This window comes from Zootoca vivipara, chromosome 7 (assembly GCF_963506605.1).
Source record: "Zootoca vivipara chromosome 7, rZooViv1.1, whole genome shotgun sequence".
In the NCBI taxonomy this organism is placed as follows: Eukaryota; Metazoa; Chordata; class Lepidosauria; order Squamata; family Lacertidae; genus Zootoca; species Zootoca vivipara.
Window position 1 is genome coordinate 81,681,651 of NC_083282.1, and position 9,700 is coordinate 81,691,350.

Genomic DNA, 9,700 nt, shown 5'->3' on the forward strand with positions numbered 1-9,700 from the left:
TGCAGGAGAGGGCTGTTGACTGTTGCACTCATCTCTTGCTTGTGGGTTTCACAGAGGCTTCTCTTTGGTCACTGTGAGAAACAGGATACTTGATTATATTGACTTTTGGTCCGTTCTTTGTGTTAGATGTATTTTTATAACCACCCATAAAACTGTAGAGTCATGCTGAACCAAAGACTCATCTAGCATTGACATATATGGATGAACCTTTTGTTCCCCTGGAGACTTTAGCTCAGGGGTTCTTAACCTGTGGTCCATAGGCTTCAGGGGTCTGTCAATCAGGAACAAAACTTTCTGATCCCCCCCCATTGCAACAAGATATATTGTATGCAAAATGTTGTGTGCATGTGTTTAACTCCATTATTCTGGAGAGGGGATCCAGGCTTGCATCAGATTCTCAAAGGGGACTGTGACCCCAAAAAAGTTTAGGAACCACTGCTTTACATGTGAATTTACTAGAATGACAATCTATTGTCATTTTTTCTTGCATTTCATTTCCCTCTGACTTCATGGTCTACATATTTTCTCTCTTGACACCCATCTGTATATGTACTTGCCAGCTTAGGGCAATGCTTCATATATTTGATGAAGTGGACTTTAGTCCATGAAAACATACACCATAATAAATTTCAGATGCTGCAAGTCTCCTTTATAATTCTATTCTATGGGATTTACTGGCAAGGAAGAATACACAGGTTTGCTGCCACAAAGTGAAAAGAAAAAAAGAGAATAGCAAACATTTCCAGGTCTACAGTATTCCAACACAGCCTTTTAATTGCAAACTTTTAAAACTGATACGTGCCAGTTTGCCTTTAATTGGGTCTTGTCAAACATAAAGTGATGGCAGTTCAGGGTGCTGTTTCAGTTTGACTTGTCTGGGAATCTCAGCAAGGACTTTGTGTTTATTAGCTCATAGCTGAGCAGCTTAAACAGCAACTTCTGTCCACTCCAGAGGAGTAGCTATGTTGCAGCGAAACAATAAATAATCTTGTGGCACCTTAAAGTCTCAGGTCACATCCATACCATCATTTAAAGCAAGTTGAACATGCATAGCTTCCCCCAAGGAATCCTGGGAACTGAAGGGTGCTGGAAATTGTAGTTCTGTGAGGAGTAAATTACAGTTCCCAGGATTCTTTGGAGAAAACCATGTGTTGTGGTATGGATGTGAACCTAACATATTTATTGTGTCATAAGCTTTTGTGGACTACAGAACCCAGTTTGGCAGATGCTGAAGGGTTATCCTTGCTTAACTAATATCCATACTTTGATGCAGAAAAATGGTGTTAGGGGGTTGTAAATACTAGAGTCATGAATTACAAAGGGAAGCATTAGATCTGTGGCATTTTTATGGAATGCCCCAATGTATACAAGACAAGAACGGGCCGACCCATTCACCACAGCAGGCATAGCCATAATACAATAATGCAATACGACGCTGGTGATGTGATAATCGCTAAAGATAATGCCATCTTTTTAGCTATGCTGTGGTAATTTAATAAGGACACGTTGTGGGAAAGAGGCCCGCAATCTAGATTAAGGCCGAATTGACCTTAATCAACATGGCAGTTTAATAATACTGAGTTGTCCTTCAAAGTCTTTTGTTGTATTAGTAGGTAGAAACTTCAGTGATTAGGTGGGACATAAATGACCAAAAACAGACAGACAGAGTGGTGAATTTGAGGGAAGACTAGCCTAGGAAACTGAAATGTTCTCTCACTGACTTCTGGGTTTCTGTTATGTGGTCTATTGCTGGTGAGCAGCATTTTAAAATCAGGCATAAGGTAGCGGTTCTACAGCCATTGCATAATTCTAATGGGGTGTCCAGAACGTGAACCTGCTACATAGATTTGTCTAAATTCAGGTTGATAGTGAAGTAGAAATTACACAGTTGTTTTAAAAGATTATACCATGTCCTTCAGCAATTCTACTTCCAGGACAGCTGAGAGATATCAATACATATTTTTAACAGCAAACGAGCATACAGTATTCAAATAATAGATAAAACATAGCTCTGAGGAAAACATATGAGTAGCAAAATAAATTTAAATAACGCATTAAAAGGCATGTTAGAATGCAATGTCTTCACCTGGTTCAAGGCAAGCTTCTCAGGGATGATTTTTCCAAAAGATGGGAGAGGAATAAAAAGACCCTCTCTTTGATCACTTATAAGGCAGAGGTACTCAGCGAAGGGCCTCTGAAGATGACCTCAGTCATCTTTATCCTTACTATTGTTAAATTTAGATACTGCCCATCCTCCCAGGGTGGAGCACAGGGTGGCGAACAACAACAGTGAAAACATCAACACTCCAATACAATTCCAATACAGGTGCCAACTGGGAAAGATCTCAGTTTAAAAGGCTTGTTGAAAGTGGGAAGGTCTTCAGTACAGTAGGTGCAGAAAAGGCAACAGAATTGTCTAATATTTAACAGCAAGGAATTCTAGAGGGCAGATGCCATAACACTAAAGGACAATTCCTACACTGTGCAGAATGAAACTCCTGATAATATGGTGTTTGCAGGAGGCCCTCATCTCTAGAGCACAAGTGATCAATGGGATATATAAGAGGTGAGACAATCTTCTTGTTGCAGTCCTGGTGGAATCCCCAAATGCTTGTTCCCAAGGATTCCGGGTGGCAGTGCAATTTATGTTATCTTTGGTAGAGGAAAGGTCTTTGGGAGCAGGAGCTAACTGCTCCAAGTCAGTTGTGAGTATGTTGTCACACTATGGAGTGTAGCTGATTGGAGTTGTATAGGAGAATTAATTGGCAAGGATCTTGCTTGAATTCAAGTCACACTGCAAAGGAAATATGGGTCAACCAATGTTGACAGGTGGTCAAACCCATCATTGGGGGTGCAGGATCTGGCCCACCAAGAATGAAAATACTGTATTTGCCACCCTAGCTGTACAGGTGTGTGGGTATTCATCACAGTGCCATTGTCCTGAGGATAGGGGCAGAGATTATTATGGTTGAGCACGAATTGGCAGGAACCAGGTGGATGACAAAACTGGTTGCTTGTAGCCCATTTTTGTGGGGGTTGTAGGTGCATAAAGCTTTTGGGCCCAGAGGGAGGGGTGGAACGTGGGGCTGGGCCTGCTGGGCACAGTCCCTCTACCCCATCATGGGTTGATTTAACCCTTAAGTGGAATGCCTGAATAGAGCTCAAGTGATGCTCTGAAGGTGTGAGAGTGGAACATGGGGAAATGTACCGAGTCAAGCTATTGGTCCATCTAGCTCACTGCTGTCTACGCTGATTGGCAGTGACACTCCAGAATTTGAGATAGGGTTCTCTCCCAGCCCTACCTGGAGATGTCAGGGCTTGGGGAGATGCTCTACCGCTGAACTACAGCCCTTTCCCCTACTGCTTCAAGTACAATGCTTTCCCACAGAGAGCTCATGTGCAACATCAAGTGATAACTCATTTAATGATAAGACGTCAATTGATGCACATGCATATACAGTATGCACATGCATGTGTAAAATCAGCTGTATACTGCCTTTCTCAGCTTGCCTTCCTCTACCTGAGTGGTGCCAAATTTTTTCTGAATCATTGATCCATCGAGTCCAATAGTGTCTATTTTGATTGGCATTTGGCAGCCTCTCTCCATGGCTCCAGGCTTGCTCTGATAAATTTAACTGGTCATACAGGTGATCTATGTATATGTTTGAAATGTGGGAAGCTCCAGGTAGGTTTGGATTAGGAAATGACACAGGGAAGGACCCGAAGCCTTGAAGATTAGATGGGGCAATGGTCTGACATGGTACAAGGCAAAATCTTGCATGGCCTGAAGGCAGGCAGGCAAAGCAACAGTTTAGTAGGAATTAAGGCAGGGGAGGAATAAAATAAACTACTCAGCTTGCAACAATTGATTGAGATGAAGGAGCCAGTTATTGGATTCCAGGAAAACAACAACAACTCTTCAGACTTTATCAACAGGTAGAAAAAGCTCCCATCAATCCATAGCAAATATAAGGCAGAATCTGGAAATGTTCCACAGAGGCAAAAAAATTCATTGTTTATGTTAGAACGAATGAGATTGCTTGAATCTGGGAAGTTAGAATCATTGATTTAAAGCAGGCATAGGCAAACTCCGGCCCTCCAGATGTTTGAGACTATAATTCCCATCATTCCTGACCACTGGTCCTGTTAGCTAGGGATGATGGGAATTGTAGCCCCAAACATCTGGCGGGCCGGATTTTGGCTATGCCTAATTTAAAGGATGTCATGAGTCTTTGGGCCAAGTGTTGCTAAGTATCAGATATCCCCAACAAAAATTGATAAATACATTTAAAAACGCTGAATTTAAATGAAATAAATCAGCCAAATGGCAAAATACGTGTGGGATTTTGGTACAGCTCCACTCTTGTAGCTTTCACCAGTGTTCATCAGCAACTACAGACAACAGTGGCACCCGAGATCCTTTTCCATCATTGAATCACATCTGCCTGCTTGAATATTGAGCCTATATTAGTTATGAGTTACCAGCCTCTGCAGCCACAGCAGGCGTTGTGATACTCCAGCAGTTTGACTTCGCCCCCAGAGGGTGTGAAGTCTTTTCTCTTGAGGCAGATGGATTTCATTACAACAACAACAAAATAGTTCTTGTTAAGGCACATTAGAAATTTAAATAACTCTTTAAAAACACACCGCTGGCCAAGTTGATATTCTAGCAGATAACCTCCTTTCAAAGTCAGTTTCCGGTTCGGAATAAAGTTCTTGCTGATTTCAACATGGAACTGTCACTTCTCCAACTGTCCCAGGGATATATCTCAGTGGCCATAGGGATGGTTGGGCTCTTACATGAAAAACAAAATCTGTTAGGAGGTTCAGAGGACAGGGAGGGCTAGATATTGAATATGTGGTTATGATATCCACCCCTGTAGTAGCAATATATTTGAGGCTCATTTTGCTGTTTGGCACAGGAACTGCTAAAGCTTTTAAAAGCTTGAAAGCAATTACTCTCCAGCACTGTCTTTCTGTGGATATGTGAAGGACCACTATACTGCAGTCCTGACTCCCTTGCTTTAACAAAAACAGAGCAGCAGATAGTATTGTCCATGGCAGGGTTAGGGGCCTTCCAGGGGCTGCTGGACTTCAGTTCCCATTATCCCTCACCACTGACCATGCTTGCTGGGGCTGATGGGAGTTGGAGTCCAAGAAGAAGAAGAGTTTGAAGAAGAGTTTGGATTTGATATCCCGCTTTTATCACTACCCGAAGGAGTCTCAAAGCGGCTAACAATCTCCTTTCCCCTTCTCCCCCACAATAAACACCTGTGAGGTGGGTGGGGCTGAGAGACTTCAGAGTAGTGTGACTAGCCCAAGGTCACCCAGCAGCTGCATGTGGAAGAGCGGAGACGCGAACCCGGTTCCCTAGATTACGAGTCTACCGCTCTTAACCACTACACCACACTGGCTCTCCAAAGATGATCCCCACCCCTGATCTAAGGTTTTTAAAACCAAGCAGATATTTTAACAGCACTTGCCATACTGCAGCCAAAACGGTAATATAGGTCACACCGACATTAAGATTTTAAAGCACCCTTATAACACTTGAAGAGCCGTGGCTTCCCCCCAAAGAATCTGGGTGCTGCAGCTTTAATCTTAAGGGTCTCCAAACAGCTCTTGTCACCTTTAACGGAACTGCAGTTCCCAGGATCCCACAACTGTTAAAGTGGTGTGAACATGCTTTAAATGTTGATGTGGCTGGGTTTGCACAACAAGAGCCCGATTTCTCATTCTTGCATTCCTCCTGAGCTTTCAGCATGGTGCGTGAGTCACTGCGGCTGAACCAGGGTCGAAAAGGGAAATGAGAGGTGGGGGGAAATAACATGACAAAGTGGGAAATGTTCCGGAGCAGAGGCAGAGCTGAAAGGGCAGGGCCTTCCTCTCGCTGGGTATGAAACACATTCATTTCCTTTGCCTGCAAGTGCGGTTGCCATGGTCTGCACAACAAGACCTCAAACAGTCCTGTGGATAAGCGTGGCCAAAGAGCACCTCGGGGGTCAAACCTCTGTGTCTAGAGCTGAAATTCAGGTTTGATCTGAAGAGGGGGGGGCAGTGCCAATTTAGGGAATTGTTGGTGGTTCCCCTACACAGAACACCAAGCCAAGCAGGTGTGAAAGTGAGAAGATCCATAATTGAGAAGATCCACTTGGGGGTGCCAAATTTTGGCCTCACACAGGACACTATATTATGAAAGATGATCAAAGTCCACCTGGGGGGAACAGGGAGCAAATATGCAAGTATGTGTCCTCTCCTCTCCTCTTCTCTTATTTGGTAATGCCACCAGGTTTGACCTGTGTTTTGCCGGCTTGTTTTTCACCCGCTTGACCTGTATATTTGGTAATAAATGAGCATTACAAAAAATGCCACGGACTTCAGCAACTTCTTACTCACAGGAAAATGATCCTGTAAAGATGCCCTTGCAGGCAAGAGCTCTAAAGAAAGGGTGGGGGGGACTCTTACCTGTTAAAATTTTTTGATATGAGGTTAAATGTGCAGGGACCGAAAAAAGAAAAAAAATGAAAGAATACTTTTAAATAATAATAGCACAGAGTTCCAAACTAAAACATTAAAGAGAACTTTAAAAGCAGTAAAATAAAAAAAGATTCCTTCAGTAGCACCTTAAAGACCAACTAAGTTTTTATTTTGGTATGAGCTTTCGTGTGCATGCACACTTCTTCAGATACACTGAAATAGGAGTCCCCAGGTGCTTAAGTAGAGAAGGGGTGGGGAGGGGGTGGGGAGGGGGTGGGGAGGGGAGGGGCATCACTCAGAAGGGTGGTGGAAGTGGGTGATTGACTGACTGATAGCTGTTGATGACCGAAAACGACTGCAAATGGTTATGCATGAAAAAGCAAGGGTTGAGATGGCTGAAGATCGCTTTATCATGTATAATGAGATAAGAATCCAATGTCTCTGTTCAAACCAGGTCCCTCCATGGTTTTGAGCTTGGTGATAAGTTGTAATTCGTGCATGCACACGAAAGCTCATACCAAAATAAAAACTTAGTTGGTCTTTAAGGTGCTACTGAAGGATATATGGGCCCGAGCTGGGAATTGTACCTCTGGAAGGGATCTCCTAACAGCTCTCAGCACCCTTAACAAACTACAGTTCCCAGGATTCTTTGGGGGAACCTATCTGTTTGAAGTGGTATGGTACTGTACTGCTTTAAGCATATGGTGAAGCACTCTGCCTGTTTTTCAGGGTGCTAGATGCTGCCAGCTTTCCATCTGTGAAAGGGTCGTTCTGTGGTGCCTACAACCGTTTCTTAATGATTTCCAAATGTGCTCCTGGGCCCCCCAAGGGACCCCCTGAAGTGGGGCTTCAATGCTGCATTGCATTTGGTTCTCAAATCCTCTTCTCCTTTGCCCTGCAAGCAAAGTTGATAATTTGACAAGACGGGTAAAATTTTTGCCTTGCTAGTAGCGGGTACTAAAAATATACAGAACCCTCAAGCCACGAGAGGAAGTTGTGTTTTCACAAGATAGTACCTTCTCAAAGCAGAAAGGAGTCTCAAAGCAGATGGGAAGTGTGACTCTAAGGGGAAATGCAGAATGCTCAGATAGACTCAAACAGACTTGGAAGGGACACTGGAGTAAGTCTTTTTCAAGAGTGTCTATACACAACCATTTTCTTATTCATTCATTCAACAGGATTTGTGTTTAGTCGTGTCCGACTCTTCGTGTCCCCGTGGACCAGAGCACACCAGGCACTCCTGTCTTGCACTGCCTCCCGCAGCTTGGTCAAACTCATGTTCGTAGCTTCGAGAACACTGTCCAACCATCTCGTCCTCTGTCGTCCCCTTCTCCTAGCGCCCTCAATCTTTCCCAACATCAGGGTCTTTTCCAAGGATTCTTCTCTTCTCATGAGGTGGCCAAAGTATTGGAGCCTCAGCTTCACGATCTGTCCTTCCAGTGAGCACTCAGGGCTGATTTCCTTAAGAACGGATAGGTTTGTTCTTCTTGCAGTCCATGGGACTTCAAGAGTCAACAGGATTTAGATACCGCCAAAGCACCAAAAACCTCTAAGCAGTTTGCATAGAACTTTATAAAATATTCACTAAAAATACTGATGAATCCAAACAATAAAAATAAGTTGATTTTTAAAGTATAATAATCAGCAGATAATATTACATGTCTAAATTACATTTCTGGGTAGGCTTTTGTAAGCATTTTTTTTTAGGATGTGCCAAAAACAATAGAGCAAAGGTCCCTGCTGATTATCAATGAGCAGGGAGTTCCAGCATGCAGGTGCTGCTACACTGAAAGACTGATCCCATGGAAGTGTTGAATGAACATTATATAGTTATTGCATCAGTAGTTTATTATGCAGGCCTGGTCCTGCCATTGGGTAGAGTGAGGCTGTTGCTTCAAGAGTCAGGTGCTGCAGGATGGGAAGGCATGGCATAAGGTTGGAGAACAGAGCTTTGTGTTCCACATAGGCTGCCCTGTATCTTCTCAAGCTATTTTGCTGCCCTTAGATATGGGGAGAATGTTTTTCCATCATCAGGGTCAATGTAATTCTGGTTGGCAGTTGATATTCTGCTTTGATATTCTTGTTGTTAGCCGCCCTGAGCCTGGTCTTGACTGGAAAGGGTGGGGTATAAATATTATTATTATTATTATTTATTTGGAAATGCAGGGGGTTTGGGTGATGTTATCTTGTCTACTTATCTTGGGGCAGCATTTTTTGGGGGAGTATCCCTGAAGCAGAAGGTTAATGCCTATTGATTGTATTTTCAGCTTGCCTCACATTAAGGCATTTGCTAAGCATACCGTGATCCTCCTTCTAGCTTTTATGATGGGCTTCTGGACCCTTGATTGATTGATCATTTCATTTCTATACCACTTTATATTTTTAAGAAAAACATCTCAGTGCAGTTTACAGCATATTAAAACATTAATAATAATAATAATCTGACATTTTCAGAAGGTAAAATTAAAATTCTTTGGTTTTCTAAAAGCAGTATGTGTGCTTCTTCATCACACATAGACTTACCAAGCTCAATGTTGTCTGGTCACAAAAATAATAGCAGATTTGAATTCGTCACTCCCCAAAGCATCTTTTTAAGACCTCTCACTGAAGAAATTTGCAAAAATCAAATTTCACCCCCTAAAATGACACACCAGTGTTATTCTTTGAACCTGGTACAATGAGATAGTTCTCATATCCTTAACTGGTTTGGGTCATTTGTGTTCTCTTAGGATGATCTTCTTAGAGGTATTAAAAATGTGGTTTCTCACTAAGATTCATTGATGCTGAACTTGGTACCCAGAATCAAAGCAAATTATTTTTCCCCCTTTTCTCTTTTGGTGATGCATTTCCTCTTTTTTGGGTGATAGGTAAGTGGTCAGCCTATGCTTTATTGATTTGAAATAATCTACAAATCTTGCATTGCAGGCTTCAAGTCTGAATAGCGGCTAAATTCTACTCTCTCTCTTTTTCTTGAGCTATCTGCATGCTGCCTTGGAACTATGCTGATTTAGGGCAATTTATTTGTTTTTAAAGAATTTCACCATGCACTTCCTCTTTGGACTTGGGTCACTTTAAGCTGTGACTCAATGCTTTGTTAAGCAGAAGAAAACTCCATTTGCTAGCCTTATTTTCGCTTGAATCTTATAAATGTGTTCAGGAGCTGCAAGAAAAGCTTCTGCAGCCCTCCCTCCGAGCCTTGAAATGACACTGCAACTGATATTCT